Below are 22,364 nucleotides of genomic sequence, written 5' to 3' on the forward strand. Positions count from 1 at the left end.
GCAATGAGCCATAAATCTCATTATCTCCTTCCTAAGCACGCCCAGGTGATTTATCTGAACATTCTAACCACCATGATGTATTCGTGGAGGAACAGTCCTTCTAAATAAGAGATCTCATCTGTTTGCTATTCTGTAAGGAAGTACCTCAGCTTCCCTCCTGAATACCAGCAGCATCATAACCATGCACTCAGTTCAGGAGCATCTCACTAAAAACATCTATGTGATAGGAAAGTTGGAGCCTGTGACGGATCTCGTAAGCAATGAGCTGCAGATTTAAAGATAGAAGAAGAGTGGAGAGGAAGGGAAGGGAGCAGAGAAAAATGTATAGTTCAATAAAATCAATTTTAAAAAAGAAAAATAAATAAAATAAAATAAAATAAAATAAAATAAAATAAAATGGAAAACATAGCATAAGAAATGACCACCCTGGATGGGGGCCTCAGTCTGAAAACTGTCTGCCCTTGCTTGGGTCCTGGAGTTATTTCCCAGCACCCCTGTGATGGGTCAAATCCCTCAATCAAGGTGGCTGTGCTCCGTGTATAGTATGCTCATCATTGCTCCATCTCAGACACGTCTCTAAATGGCATAGCCATCACCTACGATATTTCTGTGGTTTCAGCATTTTCTTCTAATTGCTTCTAATTCCATATGTCCTTGAAGTGGCAGTAAAACCACTCTGTTTCGATATTAATGTCCTCCGTAAAAACACCAGCTAAAAGGAGGCAGTGATAAAGGGTCCAGAGAAAGCTACAGGATTCTCTCAATTCAGCAGAGATGGTCTGGTCCTTGGTGGAGCATCCCTAGTGGCTCCAAAGTCTTTCATTCTGTGACAATGGCTTCCTGTGTCCCTCCTCACTTTGACAACTCACTTGTCCAGCGCCAGCATCCAAGGTGACCCCTGGGATGGCAAGGGACCACAGTGCTGCTTCTCTGGTGTTTGTCTAACTTGCTCCAGAATTTTACTTCAAGTTAATAAGGTGCTCTGTGGCGTGATTGATTGCCCTTTTACCTGTTTATTTAATAGACATGTTGCAACTACTTATGTGACGCTGCCCCTGGCCTTAGAGTCAGCAGTGAACAGAGGAGATAAGGCTCTGCTCTGGTAGAGTTCATTTGCATAGAGGGAAGAAGACAAAACTGAGCAGCACAGCACACTGGGCAATCCCACACGCAAAACACAAAAGCAGGACGTCATGTTAAGCAGAATGGACAGGGTTAAGAAATGATAGGCAGTTTGGATGCTCACCTTACTAGACCTGGATGGAGGTGGGTGGTCCTTGCACTTCCCACAGAGCAGGGAACCCTGATTGCTCTTCGGGCTGATGAGGGAGGGGGACTTGATTGGGGGAGGGGGAGGGAAATGGGAGGCGGTGGCGGGGAGGAGGCAGAAATCTTTAATAAAGGAAGGAAGGAAGGAAGGAAGGAAGGAAGGAAGGAAGGAAGGATAAGGTCACTCGGGAATGACAATGTGGAGCAATAGAAAGTCCCTGAGAGACCTGGGCTGTGGGTCAAGTCAAGAGGCAGGACCCATCAAACGCTTTCCAATGGAAATCTCCAGGTGCTGATTGGCTGTGAAGATTGGGAAAACCTGGATTAGAGAGGTAGATCTGGGGAACCCTTTACAAGGTAACGTATTAGTCTGGACACAATCACCCGGGTGGGAAACAATAAAAAGATGCGTGTAAACCCTGAGAATAGGTTCAGAAGACAGAGGAACCTGCAGAAGCCTGAGAAAGAGGAGATAGAAGGCCAAGGTGCTGGGGAAGTAATGGTGCCCTCAGAATCAACAGCAGAGAGAGAAGTAAGGCAGAGAGCCCAGTCGGCCAATAGAGGATCAGGGTGGAGACATGACCCACCAGGCCACAGTAGCAGTGATACAGCCGATGGTGCCTTGTCCTCGTCATGCCTGATGGATGAACGTGGCAGGAAATCCAGAAGGAGAAAGACAAAGTTAGCCCTTCTTTACATTTTACATTGAGTAGCTTGGCAACAGAAGCTTTTCTTTAAAAAAAAAAAAATGGTTGAAAAATACAGGGACACATGTGTAACCCCAAGGTGACAAGAAGAGCTTATCAAGTGCCTTCTCGTTTCCAGAGGTCCTCATGGCCACGTTCCTGACGCGGGGGTGCTCCAGAATGCCACCACCTCGCCTGTAGCCCCAAAGGCCGGGGACATGTCTTCCTTGTGAATTACAGGAAAGAGTATGATTACTAAACCCTCCTAAAAAGCAAGCCTCCTCATTTCACAGGGAGTAATCTCAAAGCATTTTCTTGAGTGCAAAGAATCGTTTCTCTCGGTTCCCACAGCTTGTCATGGAAAACGTTTGGAACCTGAGAAAGCAAAAGGTATCAAGCTCAATAATTTTAAGACAAAGAGTCAGAAGACATTTTTAAACTAGTAGAAACAGGGCTCAATTCTTAACAGTTATGCATGTATATGTATATGTATATATATCAAGACTCTATACATGTAAAGGTAAAACTAGAAAGATAATCTCACATTTTCTACATTTTATGACTAAAGGAAAGAGGTATATTTCTTAAGATGAGCCTCCAATCAGGCCAAATTAAACCAAATCAATGTCCATGTTTATCAAATACAGTGCTCCCAGGTGGCCGGGAAAACATGGCAGAGAGGGGGGAAACCCGAAAACCACATGGTCTTTTTCTCAGCCTAAACAGAATGTGGGAGTGGTCCAGACCCTCCCTGGGGAGGGGTCAGCACTTGGTGGGCTTCCCGGAGATGGAGTCCAGACCAAGGCAGCTCCCAGAGGGAGGGGACTTAGGGTGACGCTTCCCATCATCCAAGACTCCTTGGATATAGGGGTGTTAGAGGGCTGGGGTCTCACTTTCAATCAAACAGAAAGCTATTGTTACACACACATGTTACACACACATGTTATACACACACACACACTCACACTCATGACTGCATGCTTTCTAATAATAATCCATTCTCTTTGGTGAATGAGATACACAAGGGTGTGGGACAACACAGCTCTGCAGCAGGATTGTGATGCATTCCAGAAGCCATGGTCCTGATGCGGACTGACTTCCAAAACTCCCACCAACATTATAGAAGTTACACATCAATGGGAAATGGGACCGTCTACTCAATCATCATTTCAGGTCCACATGGCAACACCTTTGTAACCCGGATTGCCATCCATCAACTCGACTGTGATCAAGGAGCCCCAGTTCAACCTGGAGCTTCTGAAGTCTAATATTTACCAAATGTGCAGCATTGCTCCTGGGAAACCCACCCTACCAGTTAGCAAAGACACCGAGGACTCCTCAAGCCCCACCGGGACTCACAGAAACTGCTGACGACCACTGAGACACATTTGGAGGTCCCCACGTTCTTCCGTTCTGCCAAGTTTCTCAGTGTTCTAAGCTCAGTAAGAAAGCTAAGCCAACATGATGGTTTCAGTCTGTACCATGGGCTTAAATTTAGGGGGAACCATTTGGGAAAGACATATAGGGACTAAAATTAGTCCTTATAATTAACTCAAAGTGATTGTCCAAAGTTTATATTATTATTTCAATTCCAAAATTGCCTAAATCCTGCCTTACAGCTTGCAGAGATCACGGAGAGTAACATAGCACCGGACTGAAGACATGTATCTGTAGTGACATTTGCTTCACTGAAAGGCTTATTTATACTTTTATCAGACAGAACAAATAGAATGGAATTCACTTTCTGTGATTCAGTAGGGTTTCAAAGTATAGTAAGTCACTAGATACAATTAATAAAAAACTATTTGATGTTCATCTTAGAATTTTACTTAAAATTGTACTGTAACTTTTTGGGTACTACAGAACCATGTAGTATGTGAATACATGATGTGAACCATGCATGTGAATATATGAGGAACATTCTGTGTTTGATTTGTGGAAATGGTGGGGAAAAACAGCACACTTTTTAAAAATAGGCCCTACCTCCTCTAAAACATGATATCCAGTTGTTTCAAACAAAACCCAGAAATGCCAACCAGATCAATGACACTCATAACCATTCCTCGGTCAGCGGTCAGCACAGCCCTCATCGGGACCAGCGCTCCTCACAATGCTCTCCAGGGATCCAAAGCATCGAAAACACCTGAACACTGTCAGAGACACAGATTCTTAACTTCCAAGCAGACCTACAGAATCACAGCTCCTAGAGGTGAGACCCAGAAATATGTGTCTACAGATGCTTAGGTTCCAGGCATACCTACAGAATCAAAGACCCTAGGAATGAGACCTGGAATCTGTGTTTCAACCATACTCTCCTGGCTTCCCAGCTTAAGTAGGCATTTAAGGTTCCCGATTCACTAGCAAAGAGATTGTTACCAGTAAGAGAATTAAATGTGCTGGGGGAGGCAGAAATTAAACAAAAGCAAACATAGCTCAGTTGCTGTTGTCTGTGGTGCAGTTATAAACACAGATAACTTCTCTGTCCTAATCAAAGAGTGAGGTCTCGGAACAAGGACGAGAAGGTGAGTTAAAGAGAGGACAAGGTGTTGACAACCTACTTTGTCCAGCTATTCATCCAAGGCTGACCCGAGATAGTTTCCCCGGCACCGAGATTATTTATTGACTACAAACTAAAACCATTTAATCATATCAGCGCAGCTTAAGGTCAGGCTGGCTGGCGGTGGGGCCTCCTTATCTAAACAACATTGGTAGTGGCTCCTAGGTGATATCAGGCAAGGAGCATTTTGAAGCTGCTAGGTGAGATGCTGATCAGAGCGCTCTGCACTTCATGTAATGTCTGGATCTAAGATACTAAACACAAAGATGTTATAGCAAAGAACATCTCAAGGGTCAAGCTGTCAGTGAGTCGCCGCCCTGGACTGTGTTTGTCACCCGGGAAGAGCTGGAGGGCCTTCATTATCTCTGCTGCACTAATGCAATAAGAGGAGGCTGAGCGTTTATATTTCATGTATTCCAATCATAGGAAATTGATGCTATCCTCACTTATCACAGAACATGGCCATCCAGCTACGATCAATGATTTGTGTTCTTTGTTCTGAATTCTGGCTCGTTTGAAAGCCTTTGATCAAATAACTACATTTTCTTTGTTTCTTAAACAAAGCAATCAGCATACATGAGCTTTGATGATATTGACCTCGGTCACCCCTTCCTTTTTGAGATTTCTCTCTTAGGTTCCAAATTGAAAAAAAAATAATTACTGTTTACATGGGCTATTATTGTCACCCCTTATGGTATGACATTATATCTTCTTTCAAAGAGGGCTGATTAAATGTTTCATTAAATATTTATAATTTTAAAAGGCATAAAAAGACATAAATACAGATGTGTATATCGGTATTTATAATATGTGTGCATAAACATATATATTGAATATATATTACATCTGTCAACACTAAGATTCTAATCATCTCAATGGTGATATAATACCATGCAGCAAGCATATACAATTGCCAGATAGAGCCTCTCTGTCAACACTCCGGCTAGCAACCCCGACAGGCTCAAGAGAGGGGATGTGTGTGATAACGGAGGCAAATGCCCGACACGATACCAAGAGAATGAGCAAGGCAAATGCAGCAAAACCTGTAAGCACAGAAAGAAACAATGAAGCTCATCGGAGTTTGATGCCTTAACTAATATATGAACAAACCTTTGAACAATATCCAAAGGATGGCGTCTATATCCAAGACAAGAGTTAATGCACACAATTAGAACAGTTAATCCTCCTCAGGACATCTTCATTCCTCCAGGGTAAACTCAGTTTTAGCCAAAATTCAGTAGAGCTTGTCTGGTGTTTAGAAGTGTAAATGTTCACGACTGTAGAGATGATTCAAGGGAATCAGAGCTTCTCTTCCAGAGGGCCCCAGTCCAGTTCTCAGTAGTCACTTCGGTTGGCTCCTGACCACCTGTAACTCCAACTCTGGGGAATCCAGCTCCCTCTTACAGCCTCTGTGGGCATCCACACACTGAGTCCCAAGCACAGATAAATAAAAATTTAAAAAATCATTTGAAGGTGTAAGTATTTAGTGAGTCTTTGACGCAGCTGTGCAAAACAGGATTGGCTACCGTAGCCTCTTGATGAAGGCAGCCAGATACGGATGCATTTGCAGCAGATGTCAATCATAGCATCATGATGAAAGCAGCCTGGTACTGATGCATTTGCAGCAGAAGGTGTTCTTGTAAGATCCGGTGAGTAAGCTTCGATGTGTGTACTCCACATAAGCTTTCCCCTCAGATCAGAATAATAAAAAGAGAAGGGACTGGAAGGATGGCTCAGCAGTATGTACTGCTATGACAACAGACCCAAATTCAGTTCCCAGCACCTGTATCAGGCAACTGAGAGCAGTCTGTTACACTAGTTCCAGGATCTGCAATACCTCTGATGCCCTCCGCATCTGCTCGCACATACACAAACATGGATAATTACCTAGAATCTGAAGGGTAAATCCTAAAACTAAGAAAGAAAAATAAAGTATTTAAGATATGAGCTGACTTAAGTTTGTATGGGAAAACAATTCTCTTTTTGATTTTATTGTTCAGGCAGCAATGGCTATAGGCAATTTCCTTTCTCACTCAAAAATTAAATACCCAATAACGTATGAAGCAAGCCTCCAGCTTCCTCTACAGACTTCCTCCTGAATTTCTAATATGAGTATGCACCTCTTCTGAAACAGAGAGAATATCCATAAGGCTCAAGTCTTGTCTCCACTGGAAAGCTCATTTTGAGTCCATGAGATCTCATCTGCCTGACGAGCCCTGCTAACAGTTGTACAGACTTGCGAGTCAACACAAGGTTGGTGTTTGACATGAAAGCAAAGGATCTTTATTTCATGAAACATTCTAACATTTGCTAAAAACTTAGAACTAAAAATACTACCAGTGAGCAAAGAATAGGGTTTGTCCTGATCTTGGCCCTGACAGCTGAAGGAAGTTCTTCTCTTGGGTATTCTATTGGTTATTCATTTTGTAACGTTCACCTGGAAGCAGCCTGGAGCACTGCTTGATGATATTGTTTTTGCATGTTTTTGTAGCCTTATTTTCATAGTAACTGTTCACAGCCTACAGAGACAATATGATGAAAAATGCTCATAACCGAATCCTTGCCTTTCAGTCCTCATGTGCATCCTGGGTAGTAAACTATTTTATTTTTGTTCAAGACAGAAGAGTTTGACTCTGAAGACCAAGGCAGAACATCAAATGTCACATCATAAAATGTGGCATGAAATGCTAAAATTAAGATATGAAATCATCTCCTCCCAGGGAAATATGTAGGAAAACAAGATGTGCGCCAGCACACAAAGAAGAAACAGCAGGACCCTGGGTGTGGATGGTAGCAGTGGGGCCAAGTGGTTCCCAGCACCCTGGGTCTGCTGAGCCGAGCCAGGATCACAGTTCCAGAAACTCTGAGTCAGTTAGAATCTCCTTAAAGACTCAAGGTGGAGAACATAGAGAAGATGAAATCAGGACTGAGAACTATGGGCACGTGTGTGGAAAAACATAAAAATTAATCAGAGGTCACCAACTTCCAGGGTGGGCCGCACCAAGAGTCACATAGAGGGAATTACATCTAGCCATTCATGAATAGTGTGTCTGGAGGAGTGGGGGCCTAGGGAGGAGTGGGGATACATGGGCACATCAAACAGACGGTCACCAACACCTGGGCCTGAATGAAAGCAAGTTCCAACTCTCTCCATGGTTTATTCCTTTTTTAACCAGTTTGGCTAGTTAAAGATAACTACCAGCTATCTTAAAGAATTAGCTAGTCTTACATGGGATGGTTGGTTTCTTAACTAGAACCTGTTTATGCCATGAAAAGTCCAGCATCGGATCCCTGAGTGAATCTAATTGCAATCCTTGTGTCATTTTCCACCTGGCTGCGCCGCCTCTGGAGTGATTAACAGACATTAAACTCATGTTTCCTAGAGGTATGATTAACCCGAGAGACTGTTGAAATATGTGTGTTCATCCAGCGTCAAGAGGAGAATCTGTGTTTCCGACAAGTTCCCGGGTACTGCCAATGCCGATAGATGCACAGAACGTAACTTGAGTGCCTAAGTATTACAGATAAAGTCACTAAATGGGAACCTAAACAGATATGCTATGCATAAACGTGGAATAGTCATTAAAAATCATAGTAACCCTGACAGTTGTTGGATCATTAAAAAAAACTGGCGTGAAAGTAGAATGGGAACGAGGTGGATCAAGATAGGGCAGCAGCAGCAGAAGGAGGGGACAAGTCAGGGAAACAAGAGGTGAAAATGATCAAAATAATCCTATATATGTATGAAAATATCATGATGAAACCCATTGCAGACAATTAATATATACTAGTGAGAGAATAAAAGTCAGAGAATCATGAAAATAAGACCTTATATTTGTTTAGCATGATGGAGTGTGCTGAAAACTTTCAGCATTATTACTTTTGACACTTATAAAATAATCTTCCTTCCTATCTGTCAAGGGTGTATACATTTACACACATAACACATGACATTGTTTACTAGGGTATTCTTCGTGGAATATTCACTCAAGACGACATAACTCCACACTGTAGAGAAGAACCTGCAGGAAAGATTCTCCACCATCTTTTGGCTTCCAGGTGAGGGGAGCTGCATCTCTCTGACCACAAACACTGCACACATAAAATCCCAGCACAAACTGAGGATTGGAATTCAGGGTCTTCATATGTGTTTCCACAGGCACATCTCTTCAGGAGAATGTAGGGGAGAATCTAGAGTGCCACCACTCGTGGGTTTCCTTCTGGAGCAAACCAGTGTCCCTTTATACCAGTAGCTTCCTAACATAGTTTCCTAAGGCATATAAAAATATTGTTTTAAAAAGAAAGAAACAAAGAGACAAAGAAAGAAAGGAAGGAAGGAAAAAAGGAAGGAAGGAAGGAAGGAAGGAAGGAAGGACCAAAACCTAGAAATAACTTGAATGTGCATCATTGATATAACAAATAGGCCAGTTGGAGATATGTGGTATGCTGGGTTATTTTTTTATCATTTCCTTTCTTTTTTTAAAATTTATTTATTTATTAAAGATTTCTGTCTCTTCCCCACCACCACCTCCCATTTCCCTCCCCCTCCCCCAATCAAGTCCCCCTCCCTCATCAGTCCAAAGAGTGATCAGGGTTCTTGTCCTACCCCACAGGGCAGATTGAGGCAAATTTATATCTCAAGTTTAACAAGGCAACAGATAGAATCTCATCACTAAAGCAAACAAGATTTAGGTAGAGCCAGACGTGGTGGAACTTGCCTTTGCTCTCAGTAAGTTCACGGCCAGTGGTATGCTGTTTTAATATGATGATATGCCTAAATGTTTTCCAACTGACAAATGGACGCAGAAAACGTGATCCGCGAATAAAGGACGGCTCTCCAACATGAAAGATAATGAAACCGCGGTATTTATGAAGATGCAGGTGAAACTAGACATCTTGATGTCAAGTGAAGTAAGCCAGGCACAGAGACATTCGTGAAATTTTAAATGATATCTCAGAGTTGTGAATGGGATGGGGGGGATAATTACTACATGGTAAGAGAGAAGCAGGAGGGAGAGATGGGGAAAGGATGCTGAGTGGGTCTGAGCTACAGCAGTGGGAGTAAGAGGTTCTGCTCTGTACCCTTCTGTGCCGTCCGTGCTCACCAAAGCTGAAGGAGGGGATGTAGAAAGCATTCTGCCGTAAAGAATGCATCAATATTGAGGAGGCGCATACCTCCACTCTCAGTTGAGAATTCCAAAGACGCTCACACTGAAAACTCATGTTCTACCAGCAATGTGTACAGGTATGCTTCCTTATAGCCGCTAAAATGAGTTTAATTTGAAAAATGAGATCAAAACTGAATCAATGAATGCAAGAGACTTGGTGAACTGATACTGAGAGTATACCTCAAGAGAGAATTTAACTATCAAGCATCTCCTCTCACATAATTTATGAGAAATATGCAGAGCACACAAATTCAATTAAGTTTTATTCTTTAAAAAAAAACAGGAAGGTGAAGATTATTCACGGATGTCAGTCAATAGGTGGCTGTGCAAACCAGGTCTGGGTTCAAGTCTTACCATTGACCAGAAAATTATGGCTCTGTTTGGGGAGGCTGTGCAACCTTGAGGGGATGAAGTGGAGGTGGGAGAAGTCAGGTATCTGGGGTGTTCCTTATGGGCTGTATCCTAGCTGGTTCCCGTCCAGTCCTTCTGGCCCCTACTGTACTGAGAGGTGAGCAAGCTGAGCTGCCAGCTTCCACCGTGATGAACAGTGGTCCCACCCCCACCACTGCTCGGCCTTTCCCCTCATGAATCTGCAAACCCCGAAATCCCTCCCTCAATTTTTTTCCTGCCAGATATTCAGTCATAGTCAAAAGAAAAGCAACTAATAAAAATGCCTCGTGGCATGATTAAATTGTGCTAATTAGCATATCCATCACTTCCTTTGCCTATCATTTTTTAATGGAGAAAATTTACTTTTGGAATGTGCGGCAATCACTCTCAGTGCTGCAAAATAACGAGGAGGTAAAACATCATCTCAGAGAGTACGAGCTTTCCAGCCAGTAGCCTGAGCACTGCCTTCATCCCCTCTGCACCTTGAACCCAGACAAGATCCTGCAACCTTCAGCTCTTCGGTTCTTGAGCCTTCAAACTAGAGCACAATCTTTCCTGGTGCACCAGCTTGCTGAGGCTAGACCGTGTGCTTTCTCAGCCTCCACAATCACGTGACCTGGTGTCTCAGCCTCTCTATACGTCCCTCCTACAGCTTCCGTCTCTCCTGAGAGCTCTAAGGAGTACAGTGACTACATATTTGTTTTCTCGTCTAGAAATAAAGCACCCTTAGCTAATCCTCAGGGCAAGCTTAATAATTACATACAACAGTGGCTATGAAATGGAACCGCGGCACAGAGAAATTCTCAATAAATAGTAGTTGCTTTGGGCATTAATTTTCAAACTTGCAAGTGGATCATTTCCACAGTCTGTAATTTTAGAAATCTCCTGTATTAGTTGTGTTTTTTTTTTTTGGTTTTATTTTTTTTTAATTCCCAAACTGAATCTGCTTTAATTTTCAATGGTTCCCATTACAGAGAAGGTCCAGGTATGCTAAGCCTGACAATGTCATTGGAGCATGGCAGGTGTCACGAGAGGTTCTACAATGTCATCAGGGCATGGCAGGTGTCCTAGGAGTTTCTACGATATCACTGGGGCATGGCAGGTGTCCCCAGGTGTCCTAGGAGGTTCTACAATGTCACCAGGCATGGCAGGTGTCCTGAGAGGTACTGCAATGTCACTGGAGTGTGGCACGTGTCCCAGAAGGTTCTTATATTCTCCCTGACCTCTCATTAGCATTTCAACATTCCACACACTATGTCCCAGTTCTTTCCTCCTCAACCATCTCCGCAGTTCTTTTTCTGATAAGTAAATGACGATTAGTTCATGTCTATTTGTGTAGATGTCTACTCTGCCCCATCTCCAGGCTGCTGTTCTCAGAAGGGCACTAGCGTTCATGCTAATGGAGGTTCTAACCTCATGAATCTCCTTACAGTCACGGGCATTTACGTAATATGGCTTCTTCCTACCCAACTGACTGGCAAGATTTTCAAGCCTGTTGGGTGGATTCAGCTCCCCCTACTAAAATGAGAGAGCAGGCTGCCTTCACTCTATGTTAGCTCACCCTTGTGATATATGTTCCTACAGATTCACACTCTTACGTTTCAAAGATTTACTTTCCCTTTAGTCCTGCATGCATGTGTGTGTGTGCGTGCGTGTGTGATGCCCACAGAAGCTAGAAGATGGCATTGGATTCCCAGGAGCTAGACTCCAAATTTGGGTCCCCTGGAAAAGCAACATGCATTTTTAACCACTGAACCATCTCTCCAGCCCTCACTTTGACATTTTCAGCTTCTACCTTTCACTTCACATGCTAATTCACATGTAATTTATTTAACCCACCCTTTACTTTGTTCCCAATTGCGTGTTCACTTCCAAAGATGCTTACAATATTGTATACGCTGTTGATACAGCTTAGGTAATGAAAAGAATTCCTCTTTAGAATCTCAAATAAGAAGGGAAGAACGTAAACAGAATGTGAAAAGCTGAGCAGTCAAGCAGAGTCTGGACTGACGCGACAGATGACTGAGCCTGTGCCACACATTCCTCTACTGCTAAAACTTTAGCACAAGCCCAGCTTGAGATGCTCGAGAGTAGACAGCAGGAGCTGGTCGGGAAGGAGTCACAGAGCTCCTGGGTTCCAAGCAAAGTACTTGCTTAAAATGAATCACAGCCATTCTGGTTTTAAAAAGACAAAAAGACAAACAGGCAGACCTTCTGTGAGCTTCATATGCTAGCCCTATTTCTACCCACAACAGAAGGCGTGGATGGACAGTGTCCTCTTAACACTGGCCCTCACTGATGCTCTGAGAAACGCACTTGCCTGTCACAATGCAGAGGACTGGCCACAGGGGAAACAGTATTAGTAATTCTTGCTTTCCTGGAATAGAACGAGCAGCCATTCTCTTGATACTGAGTATTCAATAATTGTGTATGAAAGCAAAAGGCTGTAAGTATAGAGATAAATGTCACTGAATTATATTTTCTGCATGTTAGACTATACACTTGAATTTTATCAAAATAACGGGATTTAAGGCCCAGGATATTAAATTGGGTTTTCCTTAAATTCTTTCATCATAATCACTTATGATTAAAATCATCGTAACAGTTATGATTCTTAGCCTGTCTCTCACTGAAAGAAAGATAGCATTGGCTGTTTTTCTTTTGCATGCAGATATTTATCACCAATCCCATCCACTTGGCCTTCTGTTCTCCTCACTGGATTCAGGGCAGTATAATAATAAAGGAGTTTGGGAAGCGGATTCTAAATTCATTGGCAATTTCAACTTTGAGTGATCACTGCTTTGTGCTTGCTTGGGAAATGTGATTGCTGGATTTAGAGAAAGCTGGATACAAACAGTGCTGCCCGTTCTGCTGAGGAAATTGAACTGTTCTTTTTCCAACTGGGTAATGATACTTAATCTATTGGGATGTAAAAACTCTATTAAAAAAAAAAAGCCCTCTTTACAGAGCTCCCAGGCATCCAGTTAGGGAAAGTAAGCAGTGTTCTTAATGGAAGATAAATGGTTGGTTGTCCTATAGGGTTGTATCTGTCATTGTAATCTCAAAAGGCATCTCGTATAAAACTAGAGTTAAAAAGACTGTCAAGGCAGGCTACACGGGTCTGCAGACTAATTCCTGGGGCTTAGCACCCAAGTTCTGTGCAGGCGAAGTGTTTAAAATACCTGGGAGAAAGCTTTTCTCTTCAAGTTAGTCTAGGCAGACTCAGTGAACCCAATGTGAGATAATCCAAAACAATCCAGGTTCAACAAAGGTTGGGAAAATATTGCCGTCGACTCAGAGCTTTGATGGAGCGCTTCTTTGATCTGAAGATTATAAAACACACAGTTTCTAATCTGACAAATTTTGAGCTGCAAAGCACAATATCTAAACATTCTTCTTTTGTCATAACAGTTTAATCCCTTAAGAATGTGATTTAAACCACTGGGGAGCAAAGGTTGCCGTGAGATTTCTATGAACGAGGAAAAGTGCCTCAGACACCTTGGCAGAAGTGTTTGGGGATCATTGAATGATAGAAGAAAATGCCACTCGCTGCTGGCTTGGCAGGTCATCCTCAGTTCAAGGCATGTCAAATATCCAGGTTTTTTCATTGCAACAATAAAACATGTCTCCCTCCTCTCTCTCTCTCTCTCTCTCTCTCTCTCTCTCTCTCTCTCTCCTCCCTCTCTCTATCCTCCTCTCTCCATCTCTCTCATTTTACCTTTGCCTTTACCCTTTTATTTCTTTACTTGAAGAGCAAATTTCCATGGTAACACAAAACTGATGCCTAAAGGTCTTTGAACAGCTGTGATTACACCCTCAATAAGAAAAGTACTAGGTTATAATCAAGTATTTTCTGTACCTAGAGGTTTGGGGGGATGTGTCTGTGGTATTTTAACCAATGGTACTCAGATTTAAAAACAAGGACGGAAGTTAATCCATATTTCACATAGGGAGCCAAATGAAACAAAACAGGTGATGTGACCAGAGGGCCTCCCTGTTCCCTAGGAAGGAAGGAGATGTGGAACCAGGTAACAGGTGGAAGTAGAAGCTTTCTGGATCTGAACTTCGTCAGCAGCCCCAGACAGAGCAGTGGCCTATCTATGCACAATGGGGACTGGTCTGTGGTTGAGCAGGAAGCCCCTCTGTAGACCTGTTCTGACCGCCTGTGGCCAATGCTCTCTTCTCTGGATCAGAATAGGATGGACTGTGGACAGTACTCACAGCCAAGGAAGACGTTGTATAAGGGGCGTTTGCTGTGTTTGCACGTGCGGTCTTCTTTTGCCAAGAGGAGGGGCTGAGGGGAAAGGGCTGGCCTCAGGAAAGGGCTTCAGAACTTTCCTCCGGGAAATTCAGTACTCTCACTCCCTCAGACTCCAGATGGCTGGAAAACCTAGAAAGCTTGCATACTGTGTCTCCCAGACATGCAGAGCTAGGAAGACTCTTGCGACAGCATCTGCTCCAAGCAGCCAGATTTATGTATGGTAATGTCTATATGCTTCAGGAAACAGATATTTTTCCCTTAAATATTTTATAAGCAAATTAACCCATAAACAGAGCTTGCCAAATGACTGGTTCAACATCTTTCGGGAATAGGTTCCAGAAAACACAGTTAAACAGAACTGAGTCTTATGGCCCTGGTTCCTTGGGCTCCTACTGTCATAGGGATTATGGACCACCCTGATGTTGCATGAACATACCAGGGTCTCTGAAGGCCCAAGCCTTCACTAGCTTGGTCCCAATAGGTCAATGCAAATCTAACCTGAATCATGAACTGACTGCCTCATCTGCCATGAGTTTGGACAGAATGCTTTACCCACCGCAAGGACAGATGTAGAGCTGGTTTCTGAAGGAGTTTCCTGTGATACCCTAGTGTTTCAAAAATCCTGCAGCTCTTGGAAACAGGTTACGCCTATGGTCACCTGGGCTACCTACCACGGCCAGCAATGACCTTCCAAGCTGAGCCATCACTCATCCAGTACTCCCCAAATGTCCTGGACTGTAGGCCCCCAACACGGTCTCTGCTCTCACAGCCCTTTCTGCACTGAATTAAAGCTTTGGGGCCCAGGATCTGCCGTCTAGGACACATTTTGTGGAGACTAACAAAAACTAGCTTACCTTTCAAGGGCACAAGGTCATCCTCCCACAATGTGGTACAAAATCAGCCTATACAAGAATAGTAGGTATGGCTCTTTGGGAGTTTTACAGCAGTGCCTGCCTTACGCTCTCCTCAGAACTGGATGAGCCAGCATTAAATGGCTGTCTTTACCCATGTGTTCAGCTTGCTACCTTTGACTAGGGGGAAAATGCCACAATTTTAACAAGTAAATAAATGTGTTTGAGCTCATGGAAGTAACAACTTCATATGCCATGCTTTAAGGACACAGCTGACATATTCGCCAGACCACCAGATATTACTTTTAAGAACTCCTGGAGGACACTAAGGAGGTTACAGAGGACTTTAAAAGGGCAAATGTGTCTATATTTAAAAATGGGAGGAACGATGACCCTGGAACTCTGGGAGTCCGCTATTTCCCTTACCTGGAAAAACGGGAACAAATCATCCAAAAATCAATTTGCAAGCTCTGAGGAGAACACATCCGACTGTGTAATAACTCAGGGGCTGTGGCGAGGGGAAGGGCTGTCAAGGCTTTATAATCTCCCCCTGCAATTGTGATAGCCTGGTAAATTAGAGGGCAGAAATGCCATCATACTTCTTCACCAATAAAGTTTATTGTCCCTTGTAACATTCCCGCATAAGCTGAATCACTCTGAGCTAGGACTGGAGGTCATAATAAAGTCATGGGGCACAGGCCTGGTGGCAGTGTTTCACCCAGAACGCAAATCAATTTGTACTTGTATTTAGATTTGTTTTTTGTAACCTGCTCCAGTAGGATTTTGCAAGGTGTCTACTTGAGACCGAGGGCCGGTTCCTATGTCTATTTCTACCACACAGATTTTTCATTTGTTCATTAGACAATAATCTGAGAGGTACAATTATTCCTTTTAACAACAATATTAGAATTCAAAATTAGTACTGAGATCATGGACAGAACGAGTTCCGCAGCCTGGAGGAATATAGAACAAAAAGCCCATAGAAAGGACACCGACAGAGAGAATTCCCAAGCACCCACTTTGAAAACCAGATTTAAGCTCAAACAAACACATGTGATGACGATTATACAGACCACCAGATTCATCATTTGATGTTAATAATAATCAGCTAATGGAAGAGGCTTCCAGCTAAGCTGCATCAGGCCGAGGCCATGAGTGCCATGCATCAGAACCTTAGCCTCAGACTGTGGGGTCTCAGGGGACCGGGCTCAGGCGCTGGGGGACAGGGAGTTTATGACACAGCTGTGGAACTCTCACCGTCCTCCCGTAGACAGGACCTGTGACTGGGGTCACCACTTCGGCGTTGAGAACAGCCTGACAGCGTGATGTAGTCTGTTGAATCTAGTAATTTTTTTAAAAAGGACACTTACATTTTGTATTCCATTTCTTTGATTTCTGTCTTCCTGGTATACCATTTCATTGGCATGGTTTTGGCATGACTTTAAGTTTTAAAATCCTACCTTTTCACCACAGATATTTGGAGGAAAAAAAAAACTGAAAGGCCAGTTTTGGGGGGGAAATTTAATTCTGTCATGCTAAGTTTATTTAAGATTGCTTCCAGAAAATGAAAAAAAATATTGCGGTGTTTGGGAAAACATTAAAAAGATTCAGCATTATGAACATCATTCAAGTGTAAGAAAAAAAGCCAACCAATAAAAAAATAAATCTATAAATATGAAATTGTCTCTTTCGGCACATTGATGCTCCGTGGTACATTTTTTTCCGTATTTCTTCAGGGTTGTTTTAAAATACATTCCTTTCTTCCAGAACACTTCCAGCAAACATACCTATTTAGCCTCAATGGCCACAAAAGACTCTCAATATCTCCATATTAATGGGTTATGCTTTAGACTATTAAGCAGCCCCAGCAGAGACACTAGTTACCTGGAAGATGGCTGCAGATCAGTTGCCAGGAGCTGCCCCTGATCAAAAGCCTGAAATCATACCCGACTGTCTTTGCATCTCCCCTTATCTGATTCTTATCATTGGGCCCATCACAGAGCACAGCCGAGTGGCCCTCCGAGGGCTGATCCTTGCCCGTTACTGGGGCAGAAGTGATTGGCGTCTCCTTTGATCTATTAAGAGGGCACTTTTCATCAAAAACCACATCTTCAACACGTCACTTGACAATAAAGCATAATGGGAGGTTTTCCATATGCCGAAGATAATGGGAAGAACTCAGAAGTGCGCGCACGCGCGCACACACATACACACACACGCGCACGCACACACTCACACACACGCACGTGCACACACACATGCGCGCGCGCACCCCCCCCCAAACACACACACGCGCGCGCACACACACACATGAGCAGCCTGGTGTAGAAGTCTGCCCTTTGTCCCATTCACCATTGTTGCAGCGCGATGCAAAAGGGCAAAGGATTCGCCAGCGGCTCTGGTCCTCACGTGAAGACTCTCCCAGCTTTGTGAACTGAGTGGTAGAAACCCTGCCCAGCTGAACCAAGTGCAGTCCTGATGGCTTGTGGGTTAGGCTCTGCTATGGTTTCTGGGTGGGTGTGCACAGGGCAGTTGTATACAATCAAGACGGTTTCTTACGCAGGGTGTCCGGATCTCATAAGCAGAAAGCTGGGCATTGTGTAAAAAGACGCTTGTTCAACCAAGTTCAGGCTGCATTGTGAGTTTGACCTCTGAGGAGGCTTTCTGAGACTGTAACATGATAGGTTGTCATGGCGGAATCATGACCCTGCCACAGAGCTTCTGAGGTCACGCTTACTCTTTCCATCTCAAACTGTACTCATGAGAACCAGGCAGGGACCTATGAAAGCTTCACTAATCCCTTCTGACACTGTCACCAAATCAGTAACCTTCCAAAGGGTTCCACCCATCCCTCAAGTCTAGCATGAATAATAAAAACCCAGAGACAGATTTGGGGGGTTCAACCTGAAGATCAGAAAAGCAAAGCAGTCAAGCCACTAGAGAGCTCTGACCACTAAGAAATCCTCAGACTGAAAGAGAGTGAGTTCCTGTCTCATCCCAGCTTATATCCCTAGCTAGCGCTTAGATTAAAGGTGCGAGCCACCACCACCTGGATTCGTTTCTGCATTGATCTTGTATGGCTCAGATTGTTCTTGAACTCACAGAGATCCATCTGCCTCTGTCTCCCAAATCCCGGGAATAAAGGTGTGTGACACCACTGCCTGACCTCTAGTGGCTTAGTTTTACCTTCTGCTCTTCATGCAAGCTTTATTTATAAAACATAGATAAATTATCATAATACTCAACGTTGCAACAGACACCAAGTCTACAACACGTTCCGTCCAGATTCAAGCCGTGGAAACATCTGCGTACGCTAACTTGAGAGATGTCCTCATGCTCATCTAGAAATCCCTATAGCAAAGCCCTGAAACTTTTCTACAGAATCTTGAAAAGATCACAGAGTCAAGTATTCCCCAGGCTTCAAGATAACAAAATAAAATAAGGTTTTATTAACATGCCATCAGACATCCAGCAAACATCATCTATGTGTAAGGTAGAACCCACTCATGGACCTTAGGAGCTCTCCAGCTCTCCAGTTCCTTTCGCTGGGCCTCTCATTCCTGGGCAATGTGGTGAGAAGATTAAAACAGACAAATTCTTTTCAACAATTCTGTTTATCTTTCTCTACCTCACCTCTTTTTGTAATAAAGCTTTCCTAATTTTAAGCAAAAATTTATTAAGAAACCCCCAAATATAAAACATAGATAAAACTGATCAGAAGAGACCCTCTGGCACTATGCATTTTTATTTCTTCACAAAAATAAATATTTAATTTGCATAGCCCCCCAAACACCTGTGTGGAGCCCAGGGCTGTGCCAAGCTCATATTGAAAACTGCTCTTCCACACCTTTGAGCAGCAAGCCTTATAAAAAAAATATACATTTTACAAAGTATATTTAGCTCCATTTAGACACACAAACATTTCCGTGTGCATGTATATGGATACATACACACACCTGTGCATGCATATATAATGTACATACAGGAGCGCACATGCCACCGTTGAATAAACAGAGTCTTTTGAAAAGATGAACATATAATTTACATTGATTTTCCTCCACAAGTAAGAATAGGTAGAAGGAGGGAACTGTAAACAAACAGCTCCTTCCTCTTTTAACATTAGTGTGGATATTTATAATTAAAAGCAAATAAACCACCATGCATGGAAATTTCCTGGGGGTCCTTTAAGCTCTGAGCATCTGCGATTCTGTTTTTCTTTAACTCATGGGTAAATCTTTCTCCTATTTCCAGTAACTATATGTATCAAAAACTCCTCATGAAAAGCACTGTTCCAATGATCTGTACTGGTATCTCCAGAAAGGGAAGTCTTTGTCAGAAACTACTCTGGGTGCAGGTGTTTTGACCGAAAAGGTGTGTCTGCTGTCAGGAACCCATGTTCCAAAGTATGGCCTTGGGTGGACGTGGACTCACCAGAGATCCCTTTAATTGGGTTAAGATGAGTTCTGATTGTAACAAGAGAGACTCAGACATAAGATAGCCCCGTGGCAGTAGACACACAGGAAGGACACTCGCAGACAAAGTTGCTGTGGGATAATGCTATTGTATTCTGTAAAGATTTGTCATTCACATTGGCTTAATAAAATGCTGATTGGCTAATAACCAAGCTAACCAAGCAGGAAGTATAGGTGGAGTGATCAGAACAGGAGGATTCTGGGAAAAGGAAAGGCAGAGATGCAGTTGTCAGTCAGATGCAAAGGAAACAAGATGAGAATGCTTCACTAAGAAAAGGTACCAAGTCACATGGCTAAACATCGATAAGAATTTTGGGTTAATTTAAGTTGTAAGAGGTAGTTAGTAACAAACCTGAACAATAGGCCCAACAGTTTATAATTAAAATAAACCTCTGTGTGTTTATTTAGAACTGAACAGCTGTGGGACCAGGCAGGACAGAAACTTCTGCACTCAGAGTATGGATAAGGAGTGAGCATTGACCATGACTGGATGCTTGAGAGCAACAAGAAAGGATTATACCTCAAGTCCTCCCACATGATAATCTCCCATTATAAGCAAACTCTCCATGCCTTGATGTGAACTTCTATCCAGCCTACAGAACTGTAAGAAAAAAAAAACTGAACTTGAACTGTGTGAAGGCACCTGGATCCAGATCCTCACTAGCAGACGCTGGTAAGCCAACAGGCAAGTGTTCTGATAAAGGCCCCTCTCCCAACAATCACCATCCCTTTCCACATGCTAAAGAAGATAATTTTGTGTGGTGTCTGTGTTAAGTGCTCTTGGGCAAAAATTCAGGAAGTACTGGAGGTTCGAGTCTCCTGTCTGTGAAACATGAGATGTTAAGACGACGTCAAATGGAACATTCGTCACATTGAGTCCTCTGAGATCCAACAAAATCATAGTGAATTATTGATTTTACTCCCCTTCAGTGGTCAGAAAAAAGCTTCAGTTGAACCATGAATGTTTTTATTAAGAGACCTCAAATTTTGAAAGTACCTTCAAGAGTAAAAGTATAGCTGCAACCTGGAGTCAGTCCACTAGATAAGGTCTGTTTGACTTGGTTTAATTTAAATGTCTATAGAACATTGAGGCAGCATCATGTTTCCTCTGTGATAAATTTCTATTGGACCATATTCTACCACAAAGCCTAGGAATAAAGTCTCACACAGTAAATAAGAGGGCAAGTTCAATTGTGGCATATTCGATAGAGACACCACACACCTGACATAAATGTCTCTAAATGGCTGAAATGCTTGTTGTTGACCTTGGCCTAAAGACATAAATGACTTCTATGAAATGAAAACATATTTTATCTTGGCCTCTCAATTGTATAGTTGGTTTTCATATGAAGTGTTCTTCCTCCTCCTTCACCTCCATCTGGACAGGGTCTAAACACATATTTGTCATAGGAAGGATAGTGAGGGAGACTTGACTCACATACTAGGAAGGAGCAATGAGGCCAAAAGGGGAGCTACTGCTGCTCCCACAAACCAAGGACACACAACCAACATAAGAGGCATGAGTTGTATCTCAGAGACACATGGCTACACCCAGAGATAGTGACTGAGACTTGGATCTCCATAGCCACAAAGTGGTGGTGGCGCACACCTTTAATCCCAGCACTTGGGAGGCAGAGGCAGGTGGATCTCTGTGAGTTCGAGACCAGCCTGGTCTACAAGAGCTAGTTCCAGGACAGGCTCCAAAACCACAGAGAAACCCTGTCTCGAAAAAAAAAAAAAAAAGAATAAATTAATTTTGTTTGGGGCCACCAACATGTGAGACTTATTACAACGTTCATAGAAAACTAATACAGTCAAGAATCATTGTGATTGAAAGTTGATTTTAAAGTGTCAAATAATCTCTAAAATCTATTTCTTTTACATCTACAAAATATCTCCAAAACCTCCTTTAACTTATAAATCAAGGGAAAAGGTGATGATGCAGAATGATCATGCTGAGTTTCTTTACATGGTAGAAACACTTAATCTCATGATTTTACGGAGTTCCCACCTCCACCTCCATATTTACGTCAGTCTAGTGATATTTGCATGATCCAGGATGCATGTCCCATGCCCTTCAGTGAGTGGAAAACCTCTGTGATGTGAATGCTGAGCACTTAGCAACAACTTTTTCTGTACACAAAGACCACTGTGGCCTTGGAAGTTAAAGTGCATTGGTGGAGTCCTTCCAGGGACCCGTCCTCTGGCTCAGGGATCCATCACTGTGTCCATCGATGGTGCTGTATGCAGGGTCTGACACCAGAGCTGCTGGTCAGCAAGGTGTTGGGCAGGGGCGTTTCTCATCACTCACAGCTCGTTTGCTAAAACCGGCTGTGTGGTCACACCTAGGCGGGAAAGTGTAGGTAAGTGTGGGGAGTTCATGGATGTTCAGGGAGCCATACACCTCTCTGCTAAAATATGAGCTGTGATAATGTCACCCTGATTGCTCGCATTCAAGTTGTCTTGTGTAAGAGACATAAAACTTCCAGGTGCTCTCAGAGGATTGTGCTGCTCACGGTGATCACATCTAGGACACAAAGGCTTCGCGGTTAGGCTAACAGTTCATGCACCAGCGTGACATGCTACACTTGCTATGCTTGCATCGACAGTATCTGACTTTAAGCCGCTGGTGGAAGAGGATCTAAATATCCATCCAGACACCCTCCACTGCAGGTTGTGCCTAGATTAGCTGATGTCTATAAATGATCCT

Source organism: Microtus oregoni, unplaced genomic scaffold (assembly GCF_018167655.1).
Source record: "Microtus oregoni isolate MIOR12 unplaced genomic scaffold, Mior012 000024F_ref0000369, whole genome shotgun sequence".
Taxonomy (NCBI): domain Eukaryota; kingdom Metazoa; phylum Chordata; class Mammalia; order Rodentia; family Cricetidae; genus Microtus; species Microtus oregoni.